The sequence below is a fragment of the Hyla sarda genome, chromosome 4 (assembly GCF_029499605.1).
Source record: "Hyla sarda isolate aHylSar1 chromosome 4, aHylSar1.hap1, whole genome shotgun sequence".
NCBI classification, from domain to species: domain Eukaryota; kingdom Metazoa; phylum Chordata; class Amphibia; order Anura; family Hylidae; genus Hyla; species Hyla sarda.
Genome location: NC_079192.1, coordinates 313,520,646 through 313,537,188, shown reverse-complemented (window position 1 = coordinate 313,537,188; position 16,543 = coordinate 313,520,646). Strand labels below are relative to the sequence as shown.

At 41.5% G+C, this 16,543-nt stretch overlaps 1 long non-coding RNA gene across 1 annotated transcript in view; it reads right to left on the bottom strand.

Annotated features, from left to right (window-relative positions):
* LOC130367042 (uncharacterized) overlaps positions 1 to 16,543 on the bottom strand; it is a 50,143-nt gene that overhangs the window by 17,469 nt on the left and 16,131 nt on the right. Inside the window, exon 2 of the long non-coding RNA XR_008892052.1 lies at positions 10,355 to 10,474. This is a non-coding gene — a long non-coding RNA (uncharacterized LOC130367042). The remainder of the gene's footprint in view (positions 1 to 10,354; positions 10,475 to 16,543) is intronic.

The following is a 16,543-nucleotide window of genomic DNA, read 5'->3' as shown; positions in this document are numbered from 1 at the left end:
GGATGTAAAGTGCACTATGGGTGCACTACAATGCTCAGAAGAGAAGGAGCGCCATTGGGATTTTGAAGAGAAAATTTGTTCGGAATTGAAGGCCACTTGTGTTTACAAAGCCCCCATGGTACCAGAACAATGGATCCCCCCCACATGTGACCTCATTTTGGAAACTACACCGCTCATGTAATGTAATAAGGGGTACAGTGAGCATTTACGCCCCACAGGTGTCTGACAGATTTTTGGAGCAGTGATCCGTGAAAATGAAAAATTTAATTTTCCATTTGCACAGCCCACTCTTCCAAAGATCTGTCAAACGCCAGTGGGGTGTAAATGCTCACTGCACCACTTATTAAATTCTGTGAGGGGTGTAGTTTCCAAAATAGGGTCACATGTGGGGGGGTCCACTGTTCTGGCACCACAGGGGGGCTTTGAAAATGCACATGGCCCCTGACTACCATTCCAAATGAATTCTCTTTCCAAAAGCTCAATGGTGCTCCTCCTCTTCTGAGCATTGTAGTTCGCTTGTGATTGTGAATTTTCTCCTTCACTTTGCTGCTATTCCTGTGAAACACCTAAAGGGTTAAAACTCTTACTAAATGTCATTTTGAATACTTTGGAGGGTGCAGTTTTTATAATGGGGTCATTTGTGGGGTATTTCTAATATGAAGACCCTTCAAATCCACTTCAAACCTGAACTGGTCCCTGAAAAATAGTGAGTTTGAAAATTTTGTGGAAAATTGCTGCTGAACTTTGAAGCCCTCTGATGTCTTCCAAAAGTAAAAACTTGTCAATTTTATGATTCAAACATAAAGTAGACATATTGGAAATGTGAATAAAAAAATTTTTGGGGGGGAATATTTTCCTTACAAGCAGAGAGCTTCAAAGTTCGAAAAATGCAAAATGTTCACATGTTCACCAAGAAAGGATGCAAGTTACCACAAAATTTTACCACTATGTTAAAGTAGAATATGTCACGAAAAATCTTGGAATCAGAATGATAACTAAAAGCATTCCAGAGTTATTCATGTTTAAAGTGACAGTGGTCAGATGTGCAAAAAACGCTCTGGTCCTAAGGTGTAAAATGGCCTGGTCCTTAAGGGGTTAAAGGGGTTATCCAGGAAAAAACTTTTTATATATATATATATATATATATATATATATATATATATATATATTGGCCCAAGAAAGATAAACAGATTTGTAAATTAATTCTATTAAAAAATCTTAATCAGTTCAGTACTTATGAGCTACTGAAGTTGAGTTGTTCTTTTCTGTATAAGAGCTCTCTGATGACAGCTGTCTCAGGAACTGTCCAGAGTAGAAGCAAATCCCCATAGCAAGCGTATTCTGCTCTGTGCAGTTCCCGAGACAGACAGAGGTATCAGCGGAGAGCACTGTTGTCAGATACAAAAGAACACAACTCAACTTCAGCAGCTTCCTGGAATACTCCTTTAATCACCTGTGGGCAAATTAAACACATTATTGTAGTCTGTATTTTTAGATTTTATTAATTAACAAATAAATAAATACATAAGGAGGTTTAAATGTATTACATTTATTGTATGTAATTTTTTGCCCATTTATTCAGTACAATCTAGAACACCTGCGTTATTAATACATTTTCAGCCTCTGATAATTGCCTCAATGCCCAGAATGAAATGAATCTAACCATGGCACTTGCCAAGAGGAGGAAAGTGTTAGGTAACAGGTGAATAGTCAGTTTTTGAAGTTGATGGGTTGGAATCAGGCAACTTATGAAATCATAAAGATCGCAGTGAGTGTGAAAAAGTTCTAAATGGGATGTTTAGACATGTGGGTCACAGCATCTCCAAAATGACAGGCCTTGTGGGTGTTAGTAATATGCAGTGGTTAGTACCTACCAAAATTGGTCGGAAGATCGATAAACTGTGAACCAGTTAACCTGCTGCCCATGCAACTTATATTTTGATATTTTGGACATTTACACATGCCGCAATACCAAATATTTTATATATATATATATATATTTATATATATAAATATTTTTTTTTTTTTTTTTTTTTACTGCCGGCAGTGTGGAGGACAATTTTTCCATTCTGGATTCCTCCTTTAAGTTTGTTAGAAAGGTTAATGTTTTGCCAATAAATTATAAATGTAAAAAGTTAGAATTTTGACAGTGCCCATTTAACCTGGCACAACAAGGTGTTGTGTCTGGATATCCTAATGCACCGGGGGTAAAGCCAAGGCCAGTAATTAAGGAGTAATGTTAAACTTACCGTAGGTTTATGTAACACGCTATGATATTGTACTGCACTCCTGAAGTCGGAATAAGTTATCTTAACTTATTAGGGATCACTATAAGGCTTGCTACATCTGTATATGTATGCATATTAATTTGGTTAGTAATTCATCTTTACAGGCAACATATTACTTTAAAATATATTCATTGTTATAAACACAATTATGAGCCCAAGTAGCAACAATTTCCTTTAATATGTTTGGGGAACAGGAATATGTAAAAAATAGACTCTCAGGCCGAAGGTTTTCAGGTGGGGAGCATTAATTTTAGTGCTGTTTTGGATGTTCTCCACTTGATGAGTGGCTTAATGGTTTATCTAAAAGCATAAAATCATATAACTTATTATAGAATCAATCTTATAAGTAGACACAAGGGCCTCTTAAGAGAAAATGTTGAATAATAAATGTTTTGGAAGGTAAACAAACAGCTGAATCTGCCATTCTATTGGTCACTCTCTGCAGACTGATAAAGTCAAGTGTGCATACAATTAACTTGCCCATGTACACAACACATACTAAATTGCATACATGCTTCAATACCTGGCGACTGGATGTCCTAAAGGGAATGTATCATCTACTTTATGTTAGAGCCAGATACTGAAACATATTCCATTTCTAATCAGTTTCTATTTATTAATTACATTTTTTGTATATTTTTATGGGGACACTGTTTTTAACAGCATTCAGAAATGTGTTTTACACCAAGCCCAATGGACATAGGCAACAATAGACAGGAACTTTCCCAGTCGTATGAATGGCAAAGGTATCTGCGTGTTATCTATTACCTTTTCCGAGGTCATTCTACAGGGAAGGGTAGGCTGATCTGTGGGCATTTGCTATAATACATACCTCTGTTATATATATATGATGGTGCAGAGGGGGCTCTAGCATGAGGCCATTTAGGCTACCGCCTAGGGCCTCACACTGGTGGGGGCCTCGCACTGGCCCCCTATCACCACAATTTAAGTGTAACCTAATCATTGCCTGCAGTCCCTGCTGCCCCTCTGCTTTTCCAATATATCCTGACTCCGCCCCCGGCTACTCATCAATGAACTGGAAGAAGAGGAGAGAGAGTCCCAGACAGCAGCTTCATAGCCTCTGCGGCTCTGCCTTTCCCCTTCTGCGAGCTACAACCTGCAACATTAGCCAGTCAACGGCTTTCAGTTACAAGTTTCAGGTCAGGTGCTGCCAGGGCCGGAGTTTGTGGGAGGCAAACAGGGCAACTGCCAAGAGCCTCCATCCTCCAGGGCCCTCCCTCCCGATGCTACACTGTTTGTAATTCGGGGCATAAGAGTACTGACTGTGGCAGCTGCTTGCAGCTCAAAGAGGCTCAAACACATGGCGGCAGCAGGATTCTGCCACTGCCACCTCAGTAAACACTTGCCGTGGGCTTTTTAAGTATATTTTTAAGTTTATTGAGGTATTAATGGGGTTGTCTGTCAATGTCCCCTTTTTTCTGCTAATATACCCAGACTGCTAATAAAATAATAAAACCTTTACCTCACCTTCCTCTGCTACCTCGTAGTTTCCGGTATAAGGACACCCCCATCTCCAGGCAGTCTTCATAGACATTACGTTACAGCGCTGCTAAGCCAATAACTGACTGTAGTGGCATCCTGCCTCAGCCAGTGATTGGTGAGCCGAACTGTCTGTTCACCTGGCTGCAAATGGTGCCATGATAAGGGAGGCTACAAAGGAGTGAGAAAGGTTTTATTGTTTTACTTGGCACACTGGGTTTATTAGTAGAAATAAATATTTCACCAGATATATCTTATATTGTGCATGGAGAGATGCTGATGCACACTGTTTGATACAGTGTCAAGTAAACCGCCTGGCACAGGTCTCATGTACATGTCTACTGATTAGGATGTGTACAGTGCCAGCCAGGTGCTGTGGTGGTTGTGGGCACTGTGCAGGAATATTTTTATGCCCACTGTTAGATCAGGCAGGAGAGAGATGCTGCACAATCACTTTACAGTGAAGGGGTAATAATGTCAGTAGCTTGTATTGGTGGAGGACCAGGTGCTGAGACTTCTACCAATCGCAAGAATAATAGGGCAGATAAAAGGGCTGCTATAAAAAGTGGTATATGGATTTCCAATAGATGTTTGTGGGATTTACGGCAATTCTGTATACCGGAAGTCCCATAGACTTCCATTGTACACATATGTTGCATGCTTTAACTGAGCAGAGTATTGTTAGTAGAATATTTTAACATTGGGGGGCACGTGCTTTTCATTTTGCCCAGGGCCACACTAAGTCCAAAACCAGTCCTGGGTGCTACAGGTACAGGTCAGGTGCTGCACTCCTGTGAGCATAAGGGCCCGGCTGTCTATATAAAGATATTGAGGGGAATTCATTAAAGGGGTTATCCCCATAAGTGTATTTTAGTACGTACCTGCCAGACAGTAATGGACATGCTTAGGAAGGATCTGCGCTTTCCTTGGGGATAAATGGCTATGTTGTGAGATTACCATAACACTGTGGCTAGCTTTTTGTGAACTGCTATTTCCTGTTTTAGTTTTCTTTTTTTGACTACAAATCCCACAATTCTATTTTCCTCCCTCCCACACATCAACCACCCCACCCATTGAAACATAAATGAGCTGCATCCATTCAAAAGACCTGTGGTTTTCAATCAGGTGTTGCATTAGTTGCAGTTTGATCTCTCTCCCACCAAGCGATCGCTCCACCCATTGAAGCAGACAGGCTCCCTGTCATCAGCTGACTAGTGAGTCAGGTCTCGGACACATTGCAACCTGGGAAAAATCTGAGACAACAGTCATTTTTTCTGCTGTTAAAAAATAATACTGGGGGGAAAATCACAAAAGAATTGTGAGAAAACCGTCACAGACAGGTAATGACACTATATTATGAACTACACTAACTTTACAGACCCTGTAGCACAGTCAAATAAAAAAAAAAAATCCTGGAATACCCCTTTAAGCTGTTTAGATCGTTTTTTTTTATCTAAAATTGTCTCAAAAAAGTTTCAGTCATTTTCCCTGCGATTTTTGTGTGACTTTTGCTATAGATCATATCTGAAAGTGAACTACCAGGTGCAGTGCTTTAGACTAGTTTTATGCAGTGGCTACTGATTCATTATCTGTGACTTTTCCTGAAAGTCTCAAAAAAGTTGCAGCACCTGGATTTACACACAAACTCACACCTTTTCACTTCAGCCCTGGAAAGCAGTCTAAACGAGTAGCATGGGTGTAAGAGCTGGTAAATTCATCAAGTAGCGTGTGATATTTGATGAATTTGGAGCAGGAAGGTATGTTCTTAGATGACTTTTCACATCTATAATAGCACATATACTAGTAAAATATTGATGAATGCCCCTCATTGTCACTTGTATTATTGGTAATATTGGTCTCAGTATAAAGGATATGGTCAGTAACAGTATGATGGTAATATGTGTGGTGATAATATTCCTCCTTGTATACTGGTATTATTGGTAATATTGGTTTCAGTATACTGGATTTGGTCATTAACAGTATGATGGTAATATGTATGGTGATATTTCCTTCTGTATACTAGTATTATTGGTAATATTGGTCATAGTATACAGGATTTGGTCAGTTACAGTATAATAGTGATTTGTATAGTGATAATGGGGCATTCGACAATATTTTACTAGTATATGTGCTATTTTATTTCAAGACAGGAGCCATTCACATTGTGCATTAAATCTCTCTTTACTTGCTCCAGCAGCAAAGTATTAACATAGCAACACAGAGAAAAAACATTATAGAATGTTCAGGTGCATACAAACATGCTATCACAGTAGCCAATCAGGATGGTAATGGCATAGTCTATATAAAGGTGATGATGCTGTAACTCCGCCTCTTTCTTTGCTGCTCCGCAGTAAGTTAGCATACAGTTTACCTCATGGTTTTTTGTCTTATTTACTTATTCATTTATTTTAATATTTGTCTCATTTTCCCCTTTATTTATTTAATTTCCCCTTATTCGGTTAATAAGATATTCTCTTATTTTTCTTTATCCATATATACTTTCCAATACAGCCCTATTCAGCACTCCTCTTCATATCCTTTGTTCCATTCTATATATAAATATATTTTCCTCTTGTCGGTACATCTATATCTATATACTTTGCTATATTGTCTCCGTCATTACCTTTCTCCGTTCTGTCCGCTATTACTGTTCTCAGCGCGCGCCCAACATCTCTGGTCTCCTGTGAGGCAGCTCCTATTGCTGCTGACCTCGCGAGACCAGCCTCCGTTGGTTATCAGCAGAGTCTTCCCACCACTCCCCTCATACGCGTCGTTCCAGCCGGCCAGTCACATCACCAGTATCCTCCTACTCGGTTTCTTCTCCTCAGGCTACTTGTATTCTGGGTATATATATATATATATATATATATATATACATATATATATATATATGTACATTGTATATGTATATATTTACTGCTCTATTCCTCTGAACAATACATTTCTGTTAGAATCTACTTATTGAATACATTGTCATCTACCCCTATATGTGTATATTCTACTCCATATATATATATATATATATATATATATATATATATATATATATATATATTTGATTTATTTAATAATTAATATATACTATTTTTTTTAACTATTTACAATATATCTAAACAATTATTAAATACATTATAATTTCTTAACATGTTTTACCTCTATATCTATTTTCCTTGGTCCATATATCTCCAACACATGGTTGATCAATCTGTATAAAGATCAGTCCAGTCTGCAGTGCAAACTGCTATGGTTAGTATGCAGGACACCATTTCTAAATTTGTGTCTTTGGCAATTTCACAATCCACTGTGAATAAACCTACATCAGCCAATCCTTCCACACCATCGGACAACTTTTGGTCCGCTGAGGACTCTGTAACACAATTATCTAAGGGACTTAAAAAGTCACATAAATTTACTTTCAAGAGGCATCTTAAAAATATTGATGGCTGCTATACCTCCAACATAGGAAATTAATTCCATCTGGAGTAGGTCAAGACATTGATATGGGCTTGCAACCTTCATGCAGCCACATTATCAGTGCTAGAAAATTGCACAGTAAACCCTCAAACCATGAGGAAGTCCATATTAAATGGGTTTCTAATTGCTCAAAAAGAACAAAACCAGATTCATATAATGAAATCTCAGATAACTCTTCTGCTGAAGACTCTGATGACTCTGCTGACCCCTCTGAATATTCTGACATATCTGAGGGAAGTGATGCAAATGATAATGACCCTATGGTGGAAGAAAATACATTGCTTGATAGTTCTGGTACACCATTCTTTGACCCACAACATATCCGTCACCCTAGGTCTGGGGAGTAGGTCCCTTATCCTAAGGTGACTCAATTTGTTAATCTGTGGATAAAAAAGGGAATGGACCGATCCTCTAGAAACAAACTTCGGGCAGAATGCCCACATCCCTCCCTTCCAACATGGCACAAACCCCAGAACTGGATCCTATATTAACCAAATACATCTTAAAATCGGGTAAAAAAACAAAGAAAGGCCTTGACAGGTCATTTAAGGCCTGTCAAGACAAATTTATTGATTAATTAAGACCTCTGACAAAAATATTAGATTTGTCAGAAGAATCTCTGGAATCTGGTACCCCTATTGATGTCACAGTGTTCAGAGGCTAGGCCCAAAGGGCCATGTGTTTCTTCAGAAATGCAAATGCTGCATTATATACAGAACGCAGGAGAGCAATCCTCCTAAAATTAGATTCCCAATTAACCTATTTGGCTTCCAATCAACCAACTGTCCCTACCGATGGGTTACTCTTTGTAGAACCTTTTATTATGGAGGTTAACGACCAGTAATAAATCTGAAAATATTGAACAATTTTGTTCGCTATCAACATTTCAAGATGGAGGATATCCATCTTCTTAGAGACCTTCTCCTACTAGGAGATTGGTTGATAAAGATCGATTTAAAAGATGCATATGTCACAATCCCTATTCATCCTCACTCCCAACCTTATCTACAATTTGTTTGGAATCATCAAAAATGGCAATTTACATGCCTTCGATTCGGCCTCTCACCAGCACGCCAATGTGGTGCTTCATGAAACTTATGAAACCAGTGGTGGCCGCTCTCCGTTCCAGATGTGTTTGTCTTATAATTTATCTTGACGACATCCTCATCATGGCTTCTTCAACCAGCCTTGTCCTTCTACATATGGAATGGACTCTATCTCTATTAACCAGTTTGGGTTTTATAATCAATTAAGAGAAGTTAATCCTTGTTCCTTCTCAATCCTTAATCCTTGTTCCTTCTCAATCGACTCTTTTAAGTCTTCCTTCCAAGAAACACAGGATGATTCGGAATGAAATTCGATCTCTTCTCAACAAAGATCTTATTTCTCCGAGATCGATTTGCCAGGATTGTGGGTTTCCTTTCAGCCTCATTTCAGGCGATCTTTCCAGCTCCTTTGCATTACCAAGCCTTTCAACACCTAAAGATTCAACATTTAAGAGACAGGTTAGGATATTCCGACGAGATTCAACTCTCTACAGAAGCAAGAGAAGAACTTCTCTGGTGACTTCATCACATTCGTGAGTTGAATGGCAAAGCGATCTTCATTGCCAAACCGAATCTAATCTTGGAATCAGAGGCCAGCCTTCAAGGTTTGGGCGCTCGCTGCAGTTCCTTATCCACAGGCCGAAAATGGAAATCTTCAGAATCTCCTCTCCATATCAATTGCCTAGAATTATTTGCTTTAGAAACTTTGTGAAAGATATGAAAGGTATGCAAAACAACATTTCTGCAGTCCAATATGTCAATCGCTTAGGCGGCACAAAGTCGAAATTATTAGCAAACATCACCAAAGATTTTTGGCATTTTTGTCTGAACAGACATATTGTTCTGAAAGCAGAATATATTCCGGGTCTTTCCAACCTAGTGGCAGACTGGAATTCCCACTATTTATTTGACTCCAGTGATTGGAAATTGGACACTCAAATTTTTCATCTTCTCAATATTATTTGGGGTCCTCTTCTTTTGGATCTCTTCGCATCTCGCACCAACCGTCAAACCCGTTGCTTTTTCAGTTGGCGTCCGGACCCAGAAGCTCTGGGAGTGGATGCTCTATCTCAAATAAGGCCTCAATGAAGAGGAGTAGAGGATCCTTTGTGGCGCTCTTCATAGAAGAATGAAATTACGGCCGTATTAGCGGCATTAAGTAATAAAACTGGTTTATTTGAGCGCTCGTGGACAACGCGTTTCAAAGGGTAGTCCCCTTCTTCATCAGGTCCAATGATAGGTCAGAATAAAAAGTACGTCATTATATACAAAAAAAGCCTGCGAACTACACAAGTAAGAGTGCGGGAAGGATACACATAAAAACATAAAAATACAGGATAAAACATAAAACGACAGCGTACATATAAAATACATTCTCCCAAAGTATACTCATATGTAAAATTATTAAAATAATGGCCATTTATGAAGAGCAACCCTTACATCAATTTCCTTCTGTTTTATCTGGAACTCGCGGTGAACAGGAGGAGACAAAAAGAGGGCTCATTTAGACATATAGTAGTGTCAGCTCTAAAAATATAGTAGTGTACTATATGTCCAAATCCCTTTGTGATCACCATTTTTCCTAAAAAAAAATGTAAGCAGAAAAATGGCACACACCATTTGTGGTAGAAAAATTCTTACATTCTTATTTTCATTTGTGCGGGTAGCAGCCTTGTAGCGGGTAGCAGCCGACAATCAGAAGAAATCAACAGCTGCAACAGCTGTTTCGTACGTAGCATACTTTCTCCAGCGACTGGGCTTCTATCTTGAAACTTTAATTGGCAATGCAATACAAATGGTGGTTTTACAGAACCAACCTCCGCTCCAACAGTGTGATACCATCAGGTACTCGGAGCTACTACTTCCCTTTTTGCTTACAGCATGTACCAGAAGCAGCAAGGGGCATGCTTCTCCATTGTGCATGTACAAAACTTCTGGGTGCCTTCAGTGGTCAGCCAAAGATTATATACAGTCTTTCACCTGCACTAACCTGTTGGTAAAGATGGGTAGTGCAGGTGACACTGATGACAACAATACTTACTGTACCTGGTCACATTCTGTGCTCTGGTTCTCCCGAAATCTCCTGAAACCATATCTTCCACGCCAGTGCCAACTTCAAGCATGGGTGAAGCTTTGTGATGTCGCCGCTGCTGTCCTCTGCTGGGCCTTTTGAAGAAGGTGGTCAGTATACACAGAATATAGTGGAACTTAAATCTAATATGAGAAAGCACTTCTGGAAAAATTGTTACTCTAGTGCTCTATGGTAGTTATATTCAGAAATAAATTATAAATGAATCATGACACTCAAATAGGGGATTAAAAATTAGCATTTGTATTTAAATAAATAGTTTTTCCTTATTCTTTCGGTATAACAAGAATAAAACAAAACCCCATTAAGAGGGTACTCACACATACAGTATCTTGTGCAGATTTTATGTGCAGGATTAGAAGCTGTATTCAGTCATTTAGTTTACATTGAAATCTTTATTGAGAACATCATTTGATAAAAACAGTTAAAAAGGACAGTATAGCCAGACAAAAACTGGAGTTGGTAAGGTAGGTAATGTATCATTAATTAACATAAATGCAAACACAGCATAGCTATTCCTATCTAGAGAGTAGGACCACCAGTATAACAAGAATTATAAGTTACACATAAAAGTCTTGCAAGAATTGCACAGATATCAATACCTAAATAAGGAGGTCACTGAACAAATGGCCTCCAGCGAGTGTTCAGGAGGGAAGGGGAGTAACAAGGTGCAGATAAGAGCCCAGATAAAGCTGCGGGATAACAATCAATGCCCGCACGTCTTGAGCACAATGAGCAACATAATTATAGAGCTTCCCCACTCACAGAACACAGGCTGGGAGACAGACAGTGTACCTACCCACACAACGCCAGTACCCCAACGTTGTTTCGCCGTTTGGCTTCCTCTGGGAGTACCCCAAACGGCGAAACAACATTGGGGTACTGGCGTTGTGTGGGTAGGTACACTGTCTATGTCTCCCAGCCTGTGTTCTGTGAGTGGGGAAGCTCTATAATTATGTTGCTCATTGTGCTCAAGACGTGCGGGCATTGATTGTTATCCCGCAGCTTTATCTGGGCTCTTATCTGCACCTTGTTACTCCCCTTCCCTCCTGAACACTCGCTGGAGGCCATTTGTTCAGTGACCTCCTTATTTAGGTATTGATATCTGTGCAATTCTTGCATGACTTTTATGTGTAACTTATAATTCTTGTTATACTGGTGGCCCTACTCTCTAGACAGGAATAGCTATGCTGTGTTTGCATTTATGTTAATTAATGATACATTACCTACCTTACCAACTCCAGCTTTTGTCTGGCTATACTGTCCTTTTTAACTGTTTTTATCAAATGATGTTCTCAACAAAGTTTATTATTAACATATGGAGTGGATGTTCAAGTGTGTATATAGGATCTTTTGTTAGTTACTAACACACCTGACTGAATGTATATTGGTACTACTTTGCCCCTTTTCTTTGGATTTATTACATTAAAATCTGCAGCATCAAATCATACGTATCAAATCCTATGCATTAAATCTGCTTAGGATACTGTACATGTGCATCGACCATAAAGGGTATTGTGGGGAATCTTTTTATTTTTTATTTCCTATTAAAATGTGATCAGGGCCTCGTTAAGTAGAAAAGGAAACTTTCTATTTTCCTCTTCACTGTCCCACCACCGCTGCCTTCTTGGTGCAGGTCACCTGGAAGTGCCTGCAGTGGTGGACCGACACGTAGATAATGCCTGTGGTGAGGGAGAGAGGGGGAAAAAGTGTGTATATATATATATATATATATATATATATATATATATATATGCATATACAGTGGGGGGAAAAGGTATTTAGTCAGCCATCAATTGTGCAAGTTCTCCCACTTAAAAAGATGAGAGAGGCCTGTAATTTTCACCATAGGCATACCTCAACAATGGGAGACAGAATAAGAAAAAAAATACAGAAAATCACATTGTCTGATTTTTAAATAATTTATTAGCAAATTATGGTGGAAAATATGCATTTGGTCACCTGCAAACCTCCTCTGTCCTCCACTCGTTACCTGTATTATTGGCACCTGTTTGAACTTGTTATCAGAATAAAAGACACCTGTCTACAACCTCAATCAGTCACACTCCACATTCCACTATGGACAAGACAAAAGGGGCTGTCAAAAGATACTAGAAACAAAATTGTAGACCTGCACCAGGCTTGGAAGACTGAATCTGCAATAGGCAAGCAGCTTGGTGTGAAGAAATCGACTGTGGGAGAAGTTATTAGAAAATAGAAGACATACAAGACCACTGAGTATTTCCCTCGATCTGGGGCTTCACACAAGATCTCACCCCGTGGTGTCAAAATGATCACAAGAATGGTGAGCAACAATCCCAGAAACATGGGGGGACCTAGTGAATGACCTGCATAGAGCTGGAACCAAAGTAACAAAGGCTACCATCAGTAACACATTACGCCGCCAGGGACTCAAATCATGCCAGACGTGTCCCCCTGCTTAAGCCAGTACATGTCCAGGCCCATCTGAAGTTTGCTAGAGAGCATTTGGATGATCCAGAAGAGTATTGGGAGAATTTCATATGGTCAGATGAAACCAAAGTAGCACTTTTTGGTAAAAAGCTCAACTCGTCATGTTTGGAGGTGAAAGAATGCTGAGTTGCATCCAAAGACCACCATACTTACTGTGAAGCATGGGGGGTGGAAACATCATGCATTGGGGCTGTTATTTGAAGGAGTGGCTTCGTAAGAAGTATTTCAAGGTCCTTGAGTGGCCTAGCCAGTCTCCAGATCTCAACATCATAGAAAAACTTTGGAGGAAGTTGAAAGTTTGTGTTGCCCAGCGACAGCCCCAAAACATCATTGCTCTAGAGGAGATCTGCTTGGAGGAATGGGCCAAAATACCAACAACAGTGTGTGAAAACCTTGTGAAGACTTACATAAAACATTTGACCTCCATGATTGCCAACAAAGGGTATATAACAAAGTATTGAGAGGAACTTTTGTTAATGACCAAATACTTTTTTTCCACCATAATTTGCAAATATATTATAAAAAAAATAAGACAATGTGATTTTATGGATTTTTTTTCTCATTATGTGTCTCATAGTGGAGGTATACCTATGATGAAAATTACAGGCTGTCACGATGCCGGCTGGCAGGAGGTGGATCCTCTGTGCCAGAGAGGGATTGGCGTGGACCGTGCTAGTGGACCGGTTCTAAGTCACTACTGGTGTTCACCAGAGCCCGCCGCAAGGGGGGATGGTCTTGCTGCGGCGGTAGTGACCAGGTCGTATCCACTAGCAACGGCTCAACCTCTCTGACTGCTGAAGATAGGCGCGGTACAAGGGAGTAGACAGAAGCAAGGTCGGACGTAGCAGAAGGTCGGGGCAGGCAGCAAGGATCGTAGTCAGGGGCAACGGCAGGAGGTCTGGAACACAGGCTAGGAACACACAAGGAACGCTTTCACTGGCACAATGGCAACAAGATCCGGCGAGGGAGTGCAGGGGAAGTGAGGTATACATAGGGAGTGCACAGGTGAAGACACTAATTAGAACCACTGCGCCAATCAGCGGCGCAGTGGCCCTTTAAATCGCAGAGACCCGGCGCGCGCGCGCCCTAGGGAGCGGGGCCGCGCGCACCGGGACAGGACCGACGGAGAGCGAGTCAGGTACGGGAGCCGGGGTGCGCATCGCGAGCGGGCGCCACCCGCATCGCGAATCGCATCCCGGCTGGAGGCGGTATCGCAGCGCACCTGGTCAGTGGATCTGACCGGGGCGCTGCAGTAGCGAGGGTGTAGCGAGCGCTCCGGGGAGGAGCGGGGACCCGGAGCGCTCGGCGTAACAGTACCCCCCCCCTTGGGTCTCCCCCTCTTCTTAGAGCTTGAGAACCTGAGGAGCAGACTTTTGTCTAGGATATTGTCCTCAGGTTCCCAGGATCTCTCTTCAGGACCACAGCCCTCCCAATCGACCAAAAAAAAGGTTTTCCCTCTGACCTTCTTGGAGGCCAGTATCTCCTTTACTGAGAAGATGTCCGAGGAGCCGGAAACAGGAGTGGGAGAAACAAGTTTGGGAGAGAAACGGTTGATGATGAGTGGTTTAAGAAGAGAAACGTGAAAGGCATTAGGAATACGAAGAGAAGGAGGAAGAAGAAGTTTGTAAGAGACAGGATTAATCTGGCACAAAATTTTGAAAGGACCAAGATAGCGTGGTCCCAATTTGTAGCTAGGAACACGGAAGCGGACATATTTAGCGGAGAGCCATACCTTGTCTCCTGGAGAAAAAATGGGGGGAGCTCTTCTTTTCTTATCAGCAAACTTCTTCATGCGTGATGAAGCCTGTAAGAGAGAATTTTGGGTCTCTTTCCATATGGTGGAAAGATCACGAGTTATTTCATCCACAGCGGGCAAACCAGAGGGCAAGGGAGTAGGGAGGGGGGGAAGAGGGTGACGGCCGTACACCACGAAAAATGGGGATTTGGAAGAAGATTCAGAGACTCTGAAGTTATACGAGAATTCGGCCCATGGTAGAAGATCTGCCCAGTCATCCTGGCGGGAGGAAACAAAATGCCGTAAATAATCACCCAGGACCTGGTTAATTCTTTCTACTTGCCCATTGGATTGAGGATGATAAGCAGAAGAAAAGTTTAATTTAATCTTGAGTTGTTTACAGAGAGCCCTCCAGAATTTTGACACGAATTGGACGCCTCTATCCGAGACGATCTGCGTGGGCAACCCGTGAAGACGAAAAATGTGTACAAAAAATAGTTTTGCCAACTGAGGCGCTGAAGGAAGACCAGGAAGAGGGATGAAATGTGCCATCTTGGAGAATCGATCAACGACTACCCAAACAACAGTGTTGCCACGGGATGGGGGTAAGTCTGTAATAAAGTCCATACCAATCAGAGACCAAGGCTGTTCGGGGACAGGCAGAGGATGAAGATGACCAGCGGGCTTCTGGCGAGGAGTCTTATCCCGGGCACAGACAGTGCAGGCCCGCACAAAATCAACAACATCCGTCTCCAGAGTCGGCCACCAATAGAAACGAGAGATGAGTTGCACGGATTTCTTGATGCCCGCATGGCCTGCGAGATGGGAGGAGTGACCCCATTTGAGGATTCCGAGACGTTGGCGTGGAGTGACGAAGGTCTTCCCTGGAGGAGTTTGCCTGATGGAGGCTGGAGAAGTGGAGATCAGGCAGTCAGGAGGAATGATGTGTTGCGGAGAGAGCTCTACTTCCGAGGCATCCGAGGAACGAGAGAGAGCATCGGCCCTAATGTTCTTATCGGCAGGCCGAAAGTGAATTTCAAAATTAAATCGGGCAAAGAACAGAGACCACCTGGCCTGGCGAGGATTCAGCCGTTGGGCAGACTGGAGATTGGAGAGATTCTTGTGATCGGTGTAAATAATAACTGGAAATCTTGATCCCTCCAGCAGATGCCTCCATTCCTCAAGTGCTAATTTAATGGCTAGTAGCTCTCGATCCCCGATGGAGTAGTTCCTCTCCGCCGGAGAGAAGGTCCTAGAAAAAAAACCACAAGTAACAGCATGCCCGGAAGAATTTTTTTGTAGAAGGACCGCTCCCGCTCCAACTGAGGAGGCATCTACCTCCAATAGGAAGGGTTTAGATGGGTCAGGTCTGGAGAGCACGGGAGCAGAAGAAAAGGCAGACTTGAGCTGTTTAAAGGCGTCTTCCGCTTGAGGAGGCCATGACTTAGGATTGGCATTCTTTTTGGTTAAAGCCACGATAGCAGCCACAATGGTGGAAAAATGTGGAATAAATTGTCTGTAATAATTGGCGAACCCCAAAAAACGTTGGATAGCACGGAGTCCGGAGGGGCGTGGCCAATCTAGGACGGCAGAGAGTTTGTCTGGATCCATTTGTAGTCCCTGGCCAGAGACCAAGTATCCTAGGAAAGGAAGAGATTGACATTCAAACAGACATTTCTCCATCTTGGCATAAAGTTGATTGTCACAAAGTCTCTGAAGAACCATGCGGACATGCTGGCGGTGTTCTTCTAGGTTGGCAGAAAAAATCAGGATATCGTCCAGATACACAACAACACAGGAATATAAGAGATCACGAAAAATTTCATTAACAAAGTCTTGGAAGACGGCAGGGGCGTTGCACAGGCCAAAGGGCATGACCAGATACTCAAAGTGTCCATCTCTAGTGTTAAATGCCGTTTTCCATTCATCCCCCTCTCTG